The sequence below is a fragment of the Lissotriton vulgaris genome, chromosome 5 (assembly GCF_964263255.1).
Source record: "Lissotriton vulgaris chromosome 5, aLisVul1.2, whole genome shotgun sequence".
NCBI classification, from domain to species: domain Eukaryota; kingdom Metazoa; phylum Chordata; class Amphibia; order Caudata; family Salamandridae; genus Lissotriton; species Lissotriton vulgaris.
Window position 1 is genome coordinate 1,735,976,772 of NC_141693.1, and position 17,671 is coordinate 1,735,994,442.

Here is a 17,671-nt window from a genome sequence, read left to right on the forward strand (position 1 = left end):
TCGCCCTAAGTGGGATGAGTATGCCCAGAAGTGGGCCCCTTGCTCACTGTGCCACTGGATTCAAGCTAGCCTGGCTGAAGAAGGGTGACATACCCTGTAACCGGTCCCAGGATGCTTGTTTCCGGTCCAGGGAGGACCTGGCCTGGCAGTTCTGTGGAAAATTGTTACGTTTTGGTGAACATCATCTGCGCCATCTTGCCTTTTTCTGATGCCACACTTTTGTCATGTGTCCCCACCATTTTAGCTGCTCTGATCAGAACCACTCTCTGCGCGCCCCTGACCCCCAACACGGACCTTCACCCTCACCAACACCCCCACGCACTGATCACTCCCGCTCCCAGATGCCTTGAGCGTAAGCGGCAGCCATTTTAAGCACCATGGCCTCCCTGCCCCTTCCCTGATAGCCAGCGCGTCTCTCGCTCTCCTATCCTCGCAGGTATCCCCCGCACGCTGACAACCCCCTCGCTCTCACATGCCTTGGGCCATAAACCCCTCTTCAGCGCAGCTCTGCCACAGAATCCCATCCTGTTCCCAGCGCGACACCTCCCTTCATTCCTTTCATGGTCCCAAATCCTTTGATACAAACCCCTTTTCCTGTGTCCCCGTTTGTCTTCCTTGTTCCCAGGCTGCCACCTGGCCCTGCGGATACTGTTTATTACCCCGTACAGTAGGAAGCTTCCCCTCCCCATCAAAAGACCCTCGAGCCGATCAAAGCCCCCACCCTATGAGATCCGATCAACTCCACGCATTCCGTGAATCGGCGGAATGCCCTGCTGCGCGACAATCATCACCTGTTGTGACCGGGGTGGGGAATTCAACTGTAAATGTATGTGGGAACGGGCCTGAAGGGGAGATTCCGAGGATGTTCTTTCAAATATCAAAGTGTTGCGAGAATGTGTTACGTGTAATAAAGGTCATAAACCCTAGTATAAGAGGCCAGGCCTCAGAGATGTGGTTAGAGCACCTCGTGACGATACTTGCTGTCTGAATTGATGTGTTCTCCTTCGGAGAGAATAAAATCCTCGTTTCCTGCCTTCCAGTCTCCAGCGCCTGCTTCTTCATTGATTAATATTGGTGGGTCATAGAGGCGACACCGCCGGGCAACATAAAGGGGTCTTTGGTTACTGGTTGTCTTTGAACCCCTTTTAACAATTGGCATCCCAAGCGTGGGGCCCATCAGCAACTCGTGGATCCAGTGGGAGAGGTCCTGACGACAGAGTGAACGACTGCAACGATCGGAAGGTACCCTGTCCGATAGACCCTCGTCTGACAGCCGATCATCCGAACTTCACTGGTTCCGAACAGACCTCTCTCGAGTGATCTGCGGTCCTGACTGGGAACCATCAGGAGTGCCGCAAGGAGTACGAAGAGAAGAGGACGATCGGGCGCTGGATTCGGAAGACAAGAAACTGTCCATGCGGTCCGGGTAAGGTCGTGTAAACACGACGAATTGCGAAAGTGATTGATAATTGATGAGAAAATACTAGTATTACTTTTTGTTAATTTATTTGGAGATTCACTGTCTGCAAACGGAGAAACAACAGGCTCTCCCTTTATAAACAGTGAAGGATAGGTACGCATCCGTCGGACCTATCTTTCTCCCCCACTGAACAATTGCCCCTCCCCCATTGATTAACTGTTATAGATTGTTTTCTGGAGATTCTCTGTCTGCAAACAGGGAAGAATAGGTCCCCTCTTTGCAGATAGTGAAAGGGTAGGTGACGCGGACCTTTGCGAGCCTACTTATTCTCCCCATTGACCATATTGATTTTTTATTTTTGACCTAACATTGATTGCTCAAGATTGGTTCATGAGGTATTCACTGCCTGCAAACAACGTAGAATAGAAATATTCTGTCTAGTCTTTGCACGCAGTGATAAGATAGGTAGTGCTGACTATTATCCCCATTGCGATCCGTCATGCCTGTCTTCTCCCCACTGGTTAGTAGCCTGTTTAGCCCGGACCGCTTATTAGAGATGAACCATCCGGCTCCGCTGGAAGGCACCCCTAATAAGGACATGTTCATGAAGCATGGATTAATCGCTATAGCCTATAGCCAGCTGTGGCATAAATATACGAAAAAGGATCGAGAAAGTCAGTGGCCACTGATAGGATCCTTCGATCTTGACAAAATAGAAACGGTAGAAATAGCCCTTCGTAGGAATGAAACAACACCTATTATGCTCGATAGTCTCGGTATGTGGCGCAAAGAAGCCACACGACGAAAGGAAAGCGATGAAGTCAGAAAGGGTGAAGAGACACGACGGACAACCCTCCAAACGTCTAGTAGGCAAAGGGAAGGGCCAGTGATGGCACAGTTCCGAGGAGTAGACATGAAAAGGGAACGGTGTAAAGGGATGTGCCGACAGAACAACCCCGGGACACGACGACCCGAAAGTAATCCCCGACACTATGCACAGGACGAACAGATTTAAAACAAAACCAATGTGCTTTCTGTAGATGCCTCGGGCACTGGAAAGCCCAATGCCCGACTCTACAGAGCATAGGTAAGAGCGGAGGGTCGACAGAAAGAACTGGCCGACAGAAAGGGAAAAGGCGCGAGATAAAAACCAATCAGACTAGCACGGACAGGACGGATAGAACCACCACGTTTGATTATGCTCGATGGCACAGATTTCGTCAGACCAATTTTAACGACATGTTAGAGTTCTGGGACTGATTGCTCTCTGTTGCTCCCCCACTCTGAAAAACAAAAAAAAAAAACAATTACAGGCCAGTGTAAACAACCCCCGTTAGAGAAAGGACTCAAGGAAGCCAAGCATCTGTTATATAATTTAGGATTTAATTACGGTAAAGATGACACACAACCAACGGTAAATACCGCCCCATCTCGCTTCTTCCATTCCCGGCCAAAGTCATCGAGAAAGCTGTCAACAACCAACTCGCCGCCTTCCTCGAAGCCAACAAATCCCTCGACTCCTCACAATCTGGCTTCCGTGCCAAACACAGCACTGAGACCGCCCTCATCGCAGCAACAGACGACATTCGAACTCTACTGGACAATGGAGACACAGTCGCTCTCATCCTCCTTGACCTCTCTGCAGCCTTCGACACAGTCTGCCACAGCACCCTTTTACAGCGCCTCAGAAACATCGGAATCCAAGGAAAGGCACTGGAATGGATCACCTCGTTCCTCTCCGGAAGAACCCAGAGAGTCCGCCTCCCACCATTCAAGTCCGAGGCCTCTGAAATCATCTGCGGCGTACCACAAGGATCCTCACTCAGCCCCACCCTCTTCAACGTATACATGAGCCCCCTCGCGACCATCGCCCGCCAACACAACCTCAACATCATCTCTTACGCGGATGACACTCAACTGATCCTTTCTCTCACCAAGGACCCCAGCACTGCCAAAACTAACCTACACGAAGGAATGAAAGAAGTCGCCGAATGGATGAAACAAAGCCGTCTGAAACTGAACTCAGACAAAACAGAAGTCCTCATCTTAGGTACATCCCCCTCCGCATGGGACGACTCCTGGTAGCCGGAAGCCCTCGGAAAAGCACCCATCCCGACAGACCACGCACGGAACCTTGGCGTCATCCTAGATTCTTCACTCTCAATGAACAAACAAGTCAGCGCCGTATCCTCTTCCTGCTTCAACATCCTTCGCATGCTCAGAAAAACATTTCGCTGGATCCCCACCGAAACAAGGAAAACAGTCACCCACGCTCTAGTCACGAGTCGACTGGACTACGGAAACACCCTCTACGCAGGTACCACCGCTAAACTCCAGAAGAAACTACAACGAATCCAAAACGCCTCAGCCAGGCTCATACTAGACATCCCACGCAACGAACACATCTCTGGTCACCTTAAAGACCTCCACTGGCTACCCGTCAATAAGAGGATTACTTTCCGACTGCTTACCCACGCACACAAATCACTCTACGACATCGGACCAGATTGCCTCAACTCTCGACTGTCCTTTTACACCCCCTCCCGCCAACTTCGCTCTTCCAGCCAAGCATTCGCCACTGTCCCTCGCATCAACAAAACCACCATGGGAGGCAGATCCTTCTCATACCTGGCTGCCAAAACATGGAACTCACTCCCCGCTTACCTTCGCCTCACCCAGAATCACCTAGCGTTCAGAAAGCAACTTAAAACGTGGATATTTGACAAATAATCCTCCTCCCCTCCCTAAGCGCCTTGAAACCCTCTGGGTATGTAGTGCGCTATATAAATGTTATGACTTGACTTGACTTGACTCTCTAAAGCAAACTGTACTAATAGGAGAAATACAAAACATATTACGCTCACTCCGGAAGTCCTCGAAATGTAACAGTTCGACGGTCCCGCCCACCCGAAACACATAGCACGTGTGGGGCGGGGCCTGCCAACAGCCATAGACCAAAAGAGATCGCCGGCGAGAAGGTACAGGAGGCTCCTCAAAGCAGGCAATGAAATGGTCTTCCCATACTACCCTTCCAGGGATGGCGTCCCCCGGGCCACGAGTAGGGAGGGGGCGGATGCAAATGACCCCCTCCCTCGTATCTCCTGGTCCGGCCATCACGAATTCCTCCTTCGAACTGATGCAGGGTGGGCTGGGAGGGAGAGGCGACGCGGACGAACCTCTCCCACCTCCACAGGTAGGAGGTTTCCCAGCCCCGGCCCGGCGCCGAAATCCTCCAGCCAGGCCACAGATCTATTTGCGTAGCACAGGACGTACAATGTTCAACGGGCCTATTTTCGCAGCACAGAACATACAATGTCCGACGGGCATACTTGTGCAGCACCGGACATACAATGGTCCCCCAAGAGTCGGAGTCAGGGGTGTAGGGTGGTCATCATGTGCACCCCTGATTCAAAGGGACGGCGTGGGCTGCGCCGGGAGAGGGAGGCGGCACGGACGAGCCTCCCTCACCTCCCCAGATGAAGGCTCCACAGCTGCACCCTGGCGCCCCGAATCAAATGTCCTGCTCCAACAGCATGATGCTCTGTCTTTGTCGCCACAAGAAGTTTTCTTCCACTCCTGAAAGACACGACGAAGGGCGGCGGCTGCAGGGTCTCAAAATGACGTCTGGGCCCTCTGGAAGGCGGGTCTAGGCCGCTGGAGTAACTTTGTCCGGAATTGCAACTCGGGCACTTGCCCACCTGGGCACGAGCCCCCACCTCCGACAGCATCCCCACAGCTTTGAAGATTCTACCAGAGTCCCAGAAGCCCTCGGCCCCTACAGGCTTCCGGTAGGGAACAACTGGAACGACCACGACATAGCCGCAAGATGGTGGTGCTCTCGTGTCTGCACCAGCTTCAGTCTGAACCACCCAGGAACATTGTGGGCTAACGAATTCGAGTGAGTTCCGGCTGAACCTCAACGTGACCTGGTAGGGAAGATTCTACCTCCCTCCCCTCTTGATTGACGGTCCACATTACCAGCCCCTCTGTTAGCACAGGTTTTTGAACTGCCGAAAGGGATTCTGGTGCAACCAACCCGACATCGCCCAAAATGGCGCCGGTATCAATAGGAACTTACGAACACCGCATGGTGTTCTTTAGCTAACAAGACTTGATGTTCTGAGATATGTATGTGAACCTTTGTACACTTGACGAAAAAGGGAGGAGGGTTCACTTGGCAAACATTTGAAAGGATCCCGTTAAAATGTTGATTTCAATGTATGATTTATAATGATATTTATTATGACCAATACCTAACGTCGCTTATGACGCACACCCACGGTAAACGTATAGGAAATACGATTGCGATTAGTATGACTGTGTTTCCAATCATGAAATAAATGCCTCCTTTTTCCTCAACTATTAATAGACATTTTTAGTTTCTCGCAAATAACTAAGTAGACCTTTTTTAATGTTTTTAAATGTTGCAAAAATAGCCCCCCTACTGTATGTGCTTCAGTCACCGCCATGTTCGGTCAAAATACGATTGCACTCGCACCTTTTACTTACTGAACGATTATGCAAATAAAGGTTTGCAAAACTATGAACAGTTATCGCATACTTTTGTAAAATATGGGAGTTGGTGGGAGGGCTTTTCTGTGCGCAACCGTTCTGCTTTTTTTTTAGGTGATGTGAGAAAAAAAAAAGGGTTGGTCGGCCCCGGATGGATGATTGAATCTAAGGTATGATACGCTGCCTCCAAATGTGCGACTGAGCTCGGGAACTAACACATGAAGAAGGACCTCGACTTCTGAGAATGGGTAAAGCGAAGCAGTGTAGATGGTAGAATGTTACAAAGGTACGATACTCGAAGGTACTCAGGAACGGGGTTGACCGAAGAACTAACGTGCCTTCAGCACCTTACAGGCGTTGAGAAGTGATTTGAGAAACCCAATAGCCGGACTCATCCACAACCCAGACACCTCGCACTAGGCGCAGTATCTAGCGTTGTGCCTATTACGCATTTCCTCTTTTACTGACTCGTATGCATTTCATTACCTGTGTTCTATGTTCCATGATGCAATCGCTGTGAGGACAGTTGCTCACTGTGTATGCTGACAGAAGATCTGTATGGATGCGCTCTTACTTGTGGAATAAACCTAACCTTATGTTACTTCGATTCATCTTTTAATTCATTCCTATGATGCTATACTAGACACCTCTGATTTCATTTTAGCGTTCTCCTACACCCTATCTATAATGCCACGCCCAGACCGTCTTCCCCCTGTACAACCTATCGCTCGCCACCCTCACCACACTGCCCCCTCCCCCTCCTTCTTGGCTCTAGAAACCAAGACCCCAGAGATTATATCCCGAGGAGATAAGACGAGTAAGTGGTAAGTAAAGGTCTTTTCGTGCCCATACGTTTGATATGCTTGAATGTTGCCCCCCCCTTCCTTTTTCCTCCTACCTTTCTCACCCTCTGCAGGTTACCTTGGAATCACGACCAGGAGATAGTAGAGATCTGGTACCACGCCATGTCCGATACCTGAAGCAGACCTACACTGCGAGATGGCTCCTAAAGATACCCAACTCAATGCATGTCCTTATGTCTAACGTTGGGTAATGCACTGAATAGCCTAAATAATACACGGTCATTCTCCATGTCACACGTGTACTATTTAGCCTATTGTTGCTCTCTCTCTCTCTCTCTCTCTCTCTCTCTCTCTGTCTCTCACTCCTCCACACTTTTACTCTTCCTAGCGACTGGCACCTAATTGGCGAACCTGGTGCACCACCTAATTGGCCCCAAATACCACAAGTATTTGCACAAATTTGTCCTAAATGAAATTATATCGATACCACGTTACTACCTCTCCTTTTCTGCTAAAAATGGATGAAAATTAGATTGGCCAAAAAGAAAGGGACACGTAAGACGACTAAAAGTTCACTAATCTGACCCGCAATAAGGGAACTACTTGTCAGTGGCTTCTATGATAAAAAATGTCTATGGTAATGCAACCTTCCCCGTCCCAAGTTGTCTCCGTACCCCAAGCAGTAAAAATGATCAAGACATCCCCGTCTTCCCAGAATGCCCCCAGTTTCGTATCAGCTGCCCGGAAGGAGAGTCCGAAGAATGTCCCTTGCCCCGATACGCTACGTTACTAATAGTCTCCCATAAGGCTCCTCTCACCCCACAGATAAGTTAAATAGTCATCGCAAACCCCGAAGTTTTTTTGATGAAATAACCATGTTGTAAGAGACTATGTAGAAATTAGAATGATGTGTGCAAAGTTAAAATCAGATCGGAAAATACAAGAACTTGTTGCGATAAAACCTGTTGAAAATAAAATGTTTAGCAGAAAGATAAGGTGCAATGGTATAATGAAAAATCGTTTAGCCTGTGTTCATCCCTCAGAAAGATACCTATCAGATTATGGTGAATAGCACGTTGCACTTTTTCATAAAATGCAAAGCCCTGAAGGCCGATCTAGTCTTGCAAAGGCTTGTACTAGGGAAATAGGTCTCTGCCAGAAGAACTGACATGACTGTAATAAACGAATGCAATAAATGGGTATCAGACCTCGTACCACGACAAATGAATGTAATGATCAACAAAACACCAAAGAAATAGCCACAAAGGAAAATTTTTGGGAATCCAGCGAACCTATCATCAATTGTTTGCAAACCTCGATGCAGCGGATGTATACCCCAGTTGCTTGGGGTTGGGAGAGAAATAGATTTATGTGATTACTTTCCTCTGCAAAATCTCTAAAGACTGTCTTTTCAAACTCATTCAAGGGTACCACTGTCGGAGGAGAAAGAGACCGGATGTGGGAGCACGCGGCCTGTCCGAAGATCGTGGACCATCAGCGACGGTGACCAAGGCGAGACTGTAACAGTAAGGAGTCGCAGGACGAGGCATTATTTCCGACAAAACGAAAGGAAGGGCCTGACCTGAGGCCCCTGCTCTATGATCGACGTATGCCGAGAAGTCCCCGCTCTCCGAAACTGGTTATGGACCCGTCTGTCTAAAACTTTCCGTCCCCCTGGTCTGTTCCCGACTTGGCCCTGCTCCATCCCCTCCTCCTCCGACCTACCATAAGGACTACTCACACACACCCCCCCCTTTTCCACCTGAACTTTCAAAATCCTCCAAATCCTATTGAGCTATCCAGAATGAGGTATTTCCTGCGTCTAAAGGGAGGAAGCTCCGACTAAGTAGACCACGAACTATGTTAATCTCAGAACGGTGACCTAAACTCCACCAAGGGTCACCCCAAAGAGAAGATGAACGAAGTATGTGGTTCTACCCGCTGCTGAACGCCTCGAAGATGACGGAAACAACAGGAAGTACCCACCACAGAGACTCAAGAAACAAACAGACTCCACAACTCGAAGACCATTGCACTTTTTCATCACAATCCTTTTCTGTCTTCTAATAACTGTGCTCCGGGTTACGGAAGAAAATGCACCTGCCCCAAAACCGTAACGCATTTCTCCATGAGGTCTGGTGAAACGAAGCAAAGACGTACTCTCGCCCGCAGACCTCCAACGACTCAACCCACATGAACATTCCTGTTGAAAGAACGAATTGTAATACAGGTGCTTAACGGTGTCAACGGAAGACGGCAGAGACTGTTGAGAATTAGCTAATAATGGTTCACGACCATAAGACACTGGAGACCTTGATTATTTTTTTGCTATGTCTCATTTCTCTCCCAACCACCATTGAATCTGACTATACTCCCACCGAGTACAAAAAGGACTTACTTACCAGTTCCTATTCCAAATGACTATAAGCATCTATGATCTGTACCCAACACCCCCGCTATGTAATTCCAGTCTGATATTGCATTACTATGACTTTTTCTGCAACAAGTTTAGCGAAGAACCCGCCTACTAGATGACAAGATTTTCAACTGTGATATTTATAATGTGATATTTATGTACAGTTCCTTTGCCTAGGTCTCCATCCCCTTACTTATGACCACCACAGTAGATATAGATAGGAAATAGGCCAGCAAGATGTCTTGGAAATGTTAAAGGGAGGACTGTGGAAAATTGTTACGTTTTGGTGAACATCATCTGCGCCATCTTGCCTTTTTCTGATGCCACACTTTTGTCATGTGTCCCCACCATTTTAGCTGCTCTGATCAGAACCACTCTCTGCGCGCCCCTGACCCCCAACACGGACCTTCACCCTCACCAACACCCCCACGCACTGATCACTCCCGCTCCCAGATGCCTTGAGCGTAAGCGGCAGCCATTTTAAGCACCATGGCCTCCCTGCCCCTTCCCTGATAGCCAGCGCGTCTCTCGCTCTCCTATCCTCGCAGGTATCCCCCGCACGCTGACAACCCCCTCGCTCTCACATGCCTTGGGCCATAAACCCCTCTTCAGCGCAGCTCTGCCACAGAATCCCATCCTGTTCCCAGCGCGACACCTCCCTTCATTCCTTTCATGGTCCCAAATCCTTTGATACAAACCCCTTTTCCTGTGTCCCCGTTTGTCTTCCTTGTTCCCAGGCCGCCACCTGGCCCTGCGGATACTGTTTATTACCCCGTACAGTAGGAAGCTTCCCCTCCCCATCAAAAGACCCTCGAGCCGATCAAAGCCCCCACCCTATGAGATCCGATCAACTCCACGCATTCCGTGAATCGGCGGAATGCCCTGCTGCGCGACAATCATCACCTGTTGTGACCGGGGTGGGGAATTCAACTGTAAATGTATGTGGGAACGGGCCTGAAGGGGAGATTCCGAGGATGTTCTTTCAAATATCAAAGTGTTGCGAGAATGTGTCACGTGTAATAAAGGTCATAAACCCTAGTATAAGAGGCCAGGCCTCAGAGATGTGGTTAGAGCACCTCGTGACGATACTTGCTGTCTGAATTGATGTGTTCTCCTCCGGAGAGAATAAAATCCTCGTTTCCTGCCTTCCAGTCTCCAGCGCCTGCTTCTTCATTGATTAATATTGGTGGGTCATAGAGGCGACACCGCCGGGCAACATAAAGGGGTCTTTGGTTACTGGTTGTCTTTGAACCCCTTTTAACAGTTTGGTCTGGACTGTTACCATGGGGCACAGGGTCCAGACTGATTTGCATATGGCTGGGTCCAAACTGGGGTGGCATAGTGGGCAAAAGAACATTGGATTTAACCCAGATCTTTTGACGGGGGGAGAATTTTGCATTGTCAGCATTCCGTCCATCTTTTATTTGCTCTAACACCTTTCACCCTAAGTGGGATGGGTATTCCCAGGCGTGGGTCCCTTGCTCACTGTGGCACTGGATTCAAGCTTTTCTGGCTGAAGAAGGGTGACATACCTTGAAATCGGTCCCAGGATGCTTGTTTCGGGTCCAGGGAGGACCTGGACTGGTAGTTCAGTCTGGACTGTTCCCATGGGGCACAGGGTCAAGACTTATTTGCGTATGTCTGGGTCCAAACTGGGGTGGCATAGTGGGCAAAAGAACGATGGATTTAACCCAGATCTTTTGGCTGGGGGAGAATGTGTGCATTGTCAGCATTCCGTCCATTTGTTTGCTGTAACACATACGTTGTCACTAAGCATCCACACTTATTTCAGAGATATGATACATCAACATAATACACAAGATCATCAGAGATATTAATAGGAGGCTTAGTCACATGTTCAGGTATGATGAGACAGCCATGCCGCTCACAGTTCTGAACAGCGAGTAGCAATGATTCTGGCTTTAAGATAATAGGGTAATGTGAGAAGCAGACAATAAAAGAGCTCTGTACTGTGATAGTTTTGCCATGGACAAATGGTTTCAGTGGTAAGCAAAGACTATGACCTGGAGTACAGCTTATATGACGTGGTAGCTAAACACAATATTTCAGAGGCTCCTAAAAGATAGATGGCTTCTGCCAGAACTTGTAAAAAAAGACAGAAGTCCTGCCACAACTGCATCATGGGTGGAGGAGTAGTATACAACAGGTTTCTTCTGATCTATGTGATCTTGCACCAACACCCATGACATAACCGAACCGATTTTTCATGACAGTACAAATCGTATAGGGGAATATTAGCAAGAACTTGCGATATTTATCGCAAAACGCGCTTAGCGTGTTTATTTTTATTGTTGCCACCCTGATACCCTCAGCTACTGTCGCTCCCCTCGCAGCTCCCAGCACTGAACACTGCGGTATCATAGCGCTCACCTGCATTTCTCGCTGCTTTTGAATTGCCTATCTGCGCCCCTCTTTACTCCGCACTGTCCTGACTGTCTGCTATTTGTTGCATATCGCATTTCAATCAGCTGTGTTAACGTAGCGCGCCATTACTGTATTGACCTCGCAGCGCCCACGAGCCTATCGAATTTCAATCAGCTGTGTTAACGTAGCGCGCCATTACTGTATTGACCTCGCAGCGCCCACGAGCATTAATACAATTCAGCCGCTCGTCTGCATTAGTCACTACTCGTAGCGCTTGAGATTGTTTAGACGCTTTGGAACCAGTTACTGCACAGGGAAATAATTAGCGTTGTGCCACTGTTTGAAAACGCGCAGCCAGGAGGATTGTCTTGTGCTTGGCCACATCTGTTTATTTTGTGCGTAGCGTCGCGTTCAGGCTGTACCTCCATTTCAGGTTCGTTTACTGTCCTGCTGCCATTTTGTGCTTTGTTGCTGTCCCTCCCTGCCCTGACCTCCGCCCCGCCTCCCAGCTGACCCTACCTCGCCCCTCCCCCTATAATATCCATACATGACAGATGTCTTTGCGCGCAGCGTTGACGCGCAGCGGTCGCGCCCTATGCGTGCCGAAGGTGCGCCAAAGGTAAGCCCGTCTACGCCCGTCCGCGCCTGGACCGCGCCCAGCGCCAGACCCCCTGGTCCCCGCTCCCAACCCTCTAGATTCACATATGATGCCGCTACTCTCCTCGCCCTCAACCCCAGACGCGCACCACAATGCTGCGAAGCCACCCCTGGACGCACCCACGGCCCATTCGCCTGCCTCTCCTGCAAGTTCAACTGCTCCAGGACCCTCACCAAATCCACCTCCTCCATACAGAGCTCCAACTCTAACCACCTGAAGTGCATCCTGCTTAACACCCGCTCGGTCCACAGACACGCAACTGAACTCTGGGACCTTCTCGACACCGCGTCTCCGGACATCGCCTTCCTTACAGAAACATGGATGAACACATCATCTGCACCCGACATCGCCATAGTCATACCAGACGCTTACAAGATTATCCGAAAAGACCGCACCAATCAAACAGGAGGAGGGATCGCCATCATCCTTAGGAACACCATCAAACTCACGACCAGCTCCGACGATAATCTTGCAACCGCCGAACATCTCCACTTTCATATCCACACCGACCCTAGGACCACACTTAGAGGCACCCTCATCTACAGGCCTCCAGGTACCCGCACTCAATTCAACGATGACATCACGGACTTCGTCAGCCCACATGCCCTCGCCTCCGAGAACTACATTTTGTTAGGAGACCTCAACTACCACCTTGAAAACAAACACGACAGCAACACCACCACCCTTCTGGACAACATGGCCAATCTCAGACTCAAACAACTTGTTGACACCCCCACTCATACAGCCGGACACACGCTCGACCCTATCTTCACCTCCAGCAAACACATCTCCTTCGATCGCACCACAGCTCTCCACTGGACGGATCACAGCTGCGTTCACTTCAGCTACAAAACCACCCGAAATCGCAACCGCCCACAACCTATTCCTAGGAGAAACTGAAACAAAATCACTTCCTACCAACTCCTCACATCACTCAACCAAAACCCTCCCACCCTCTCATTGGACCCTAACCAAGCGGCCACCAATCTCAAGCAATGGATCACCCAAAGTGCTGATGAATTAGCACCCCTGAAAAAACACCAGATCAAATCAGCCAGCAAAAAGGCTCCCTGGTTCAATGATGACCTAAAACAATCCAAGAAGCTATGCCGCACCCTGGAGAAAACATGGAGAAAAAACCCAACCACCGACAACATGGCTACCCTCAAGGCAGCCACCCGCAAACACCACCAATTGATTCGATCCGCCAAGAAATCAGCACTCAAGGATCGTCTCGACAACAACTCTCACAACAGCAAAGAACTCTTCAACATCGTCAAAGAATTCACCAACCCCACCGCAGCATCTAACGACATCACTCCCTCCCAAGACCTCTGAGATGCGTTATCCTCCTTCTTCTACAACAAAATTGCCGACATTCACAACAGTTTCGAGAACACTCCCAGCGATCAACCCTCCCCACCCCCCTCAGATCCTACTCCGCCAACTAACAACCTTAGCGCCTGGAACCCAATCACCACTGAAGACACCATCTGCCTAATGAACTCAATCCACTCTGGCTCGCCAACCGACCCCTGCCCCCACCACATCTTCAACAAAACTGACTCCATCATCGCACCCCATCTCCGGGATGTCATCAACTGCTCGTTCAACTCTGCCACCTTTCCAGAAAGCTGGAAACACGCCGAACTCAGCGCCCTTCTGAAGAAACCCACAGCAGACCCCTCTGAACTTAAAAACTACCGACCCATATCCCTCCTCCCTTTCCCGGCCAAAGTTATTGAGAAAGCCGTCAACAGCCAGCTCGCCTCCTTCCTTGAATCCAACAACTTCCTCGATCCATCTCAATCTGGGTTTCGAGCCAAACACAGTACCGAAACCGCCCTCATTGCAGCAACCGACGACATCGGAACACTACTGGACAACGGAGAAACAGTGGCCCTCATTCTACTCGATCTCTCCGCCGCTTTCGACACAGTCTGCCACAGCACCCTTATACAACGCCTCAGCGACATCGGCATACAAGGAAAAGCCTTGGACTGGATCATCTCATTCCTCGCCGGAAGAACTCAAAGAGTCCGACTTCCCCCATTCAACTCAGAGGCCACTGAAGTCATCTGTGGCGTACCTCAAGGATCTTCACTCAGTCCCACCCTCTTCAACGTCTACATGAGTCCACTCGCTTCCATCGCTCGTCAACACAACCTCAACATCATCTCTTACGCCGACGACACCCAGTTAATCCTTTCCCTCACCAAAGACCCCAACACCGCCAAAACCAATCTCCACGAAGGCATGAAAGAAGTAGCCGATTGGATGAAACATAGCCGCCTAAAACTCAACTCAGACAAAACGGAGGTGCTCATCCTAGGATCTTCCCCCTCTGCCTGGGATGACTCTTGGTGGCCTTCCGCCCTGGGCACAGCACCCACTCCCACAGACCATGCACGCAACCTTGAATTCATCTTAGATTCCTCTCTGTCGATGTCCAGACAGGTCAACGCAGTCTCGTCCTCCTGCTTCAACGTACTTCGCATTCTCAAAAAGATCTTCCGCTGGATCCCCCTCGAAACTAGAAAGACTGTCACCCACGCACTGGGCACGAGTCGACTGGATTATGGTAACACACTATACGCCGGAATCACAGCAAAATTACAGAAAAAACTCCAACACATCCAAAACGCATCAGCGAGACTCATATTAGACATCCCTCGCCAAGATCACATCACCGGACACCTAAAAGACCTCCACTGGCTTCCCGTCAACAAAAGGATTACTTTCCGCCTTCTCACCCACGCACACAAGGCCCTCTACAATCTAGGACCTGAATGCCTCAAGACTCGACTGTCCTTCTACGAACCCACCCGCCATCTAAGATCGTCCAATCAAGCCCTCGCCGCAATCCCACGCATCCGAAAGTCCACCATGGGTGGCAGATCTTTCTCCTTCCTTGCTGCTAAGACCTGGAACGCACTCCCCACTCACCTCTGCCTTACTCAAAAGCCACATCTCCATTAGAAAAGAACTTAAAACCTGGCTATTCGACAAATAATGAACCCCCCCCCAAGCGCCTTGAGACCCTCTGGGTGAGTAGTGCGCTATACAAATACCCGAACTTGAACTTGAACTTGAACTTTTATTTTTATTGTTGCCTATCGCTGGATATTTTAGCGGAGAAAACATGCTATTAGCAACGTTTATCTCCACCGTGATAAAATATCCAGCGATAGCGGCGAAATGCCTTAATATCGCCATGGGGGACTTAGCCTGAAAATCCACCTCCCATTGAGGATACAGGTAAGTCAGGATTCCAGCAGGTGTTAAATACTTGCGATAATCACGCTTAGCGTGACTTTTTTTATTGCTTCGCCTGCGTTGGCAATAGGGTGAAGTAGTGTTACCGACTGTTTTTAGTCGCTTCTAGTTGGGAACGCCTACCTTGCATGTCATTAGCGATAATCATCGCTGGCATGCAAGGCGATAGGAAAACCGGCCGCTAACACCAGAAAGCTGTTGCTAATGCCTGTTAACGACAACATGCTGATAGGGCGATAAAAAAATCACAGCTTTAGTGGCAAAAAGTGCAGCCAAAGTGGCGATAAAGCCCTTGCTAATATGCCCCTCAGTTTATTATAATAAGGTAGCTCTAATGCAGGAGCAGAAGTTAATGCTTGTTACAAAGATTGCTTTGGAGTGGAGGATGCAGACTCTGGAGCCACCAAACTAGTAGACTAATTGAGCTCTGCGTCAGAGATGGCTGTGCCTCTTAAAAGAGTCAAAACTGGTAGGAGGGGACCCACAGCTATATGGTTCACCAAAAGGTTAAGACTATTGAAGCAGGCCTGCCAGCGGCAAGAACACAGATGGAAGAAACAGTATAAGGGCCAATACAAACCCATATATAAGAATGCCATCAGAGAATATATAAATGCCAACAGAAATGAAAACTCTCTCTTTTGTACAAAGAAACTTGAATTTGCAAGATCCTCTAAAGAAATGTTTAAAAAGATCCACCAGCTGGTGTCCCCTACAGTTTCATGTGAAATCGAAGGTTCAACTGAGTTCTTTAACAAGTTGTCAGGATTGTTTCATTCTAAGGTCTCTAATATCTTTAAAGAATTTGTGCCAGCTAATGACTCCTGCATTACTGCCTCAGAGTAGCTGAGCAGCTTGGTCGCCTGTGATGGGGAGGAGGAACATCTGTATCTCTGTCAGGGCCACCCCCCTATGACTTTAGATCAAACAAAGAATCCTGAAGCAGAATCGGGATCTCTATTAGAGCCATGTACCCCTAAGGATCTCCAACTGGCAGCGAGCACAATAGTTCCACCCCAGCTGCTATTATTAATAATGCAATTAACCTCGGGGTGCTATCCACAGCTGTGGAAAGAGGCAGCAGTTAGGCCTGTTCTCAAGAAAGCCAACCTTGAACCCAACGATTTGAAGAACAACCGTCCTATCTCTCTGCCCTCCATCCAAGCCGTGATCTTGGAGAAGCATCTTAACCAGCCCCTGATGGCGTGTGGAAAACATGGCCAGCTGGACATCTCGCAGTTTGGGTTTAGAAGCCACCATGGTAGGGAAACAGCTCTATTTCCACAACAGACAGCATCAGGCATCTTGTTGATCCAGGCCAGGCCGCAACTCTGATCCTTCTTGATCTGTCTGCAGCCTTTGACACCATTTCCCCCACTTTACTTACTGAGCATTTGCAGCTTTTGGGTTTAGGGGGTTTGGCCTTGAAATTACTCACATCATTTATGATGGGCAGGTCCCGGATGGAGACCATAAATTAGTTCAAACCTGATCCCTTCTCCTTGCCTTGTGAGGTTCCTCAGAGGTCCTCCCTGAACTTTTCAACTTATACATCTCTCAGTTGGCCGGACTGATCTGATCCTTTTGGCTGCAGGCAGTGTTGTATGCCGACGACACACATCTCTTAGGACATGGAGTCCGCAGCGGGCAACTTCAGTAACTGCATGAAGTTGGTGGCCTCATGGATGAGCAAGAACTGCCTCGAGTTGAATGGCGAGAAAACAAAGGTGTTGATGTTAAGGAGCCAATCACCAGCATGGAACCTGAATTGGTGGGCATATGGGTTAAGGATATTACACACCCCTACTAACTCAGCAACATAACATAACAGGTGTAGTTGTAAAGCGCATGATTACCCAAAGGTGTCCTGGCGCTGAATAACAGATGATCACCATGGACAGTGACTTATCTTTTGATCTTCATGTCAATCACAATGTGGCAACCTGTTTCCTGATCATTAAAAACTTGAAGAGGATTTTTCCTTACATCTCCCTCCCAACGCGGAAAAAGGTGGCCCTCGCACTAATCTTATCCATAACTGACTATTGTAATGGACTCTACTTAGACGCTAGTAAGACCTCTCTAGCCAAACTACAATTGGTGTAAAATGCGGTGGCAAGGCTGATATTAAATATTCCAAAGTATGTCAGTCTCAAAAGGATTGTGTGAACTTCACTGGCTTCCAATACAAAAGTGAGTAA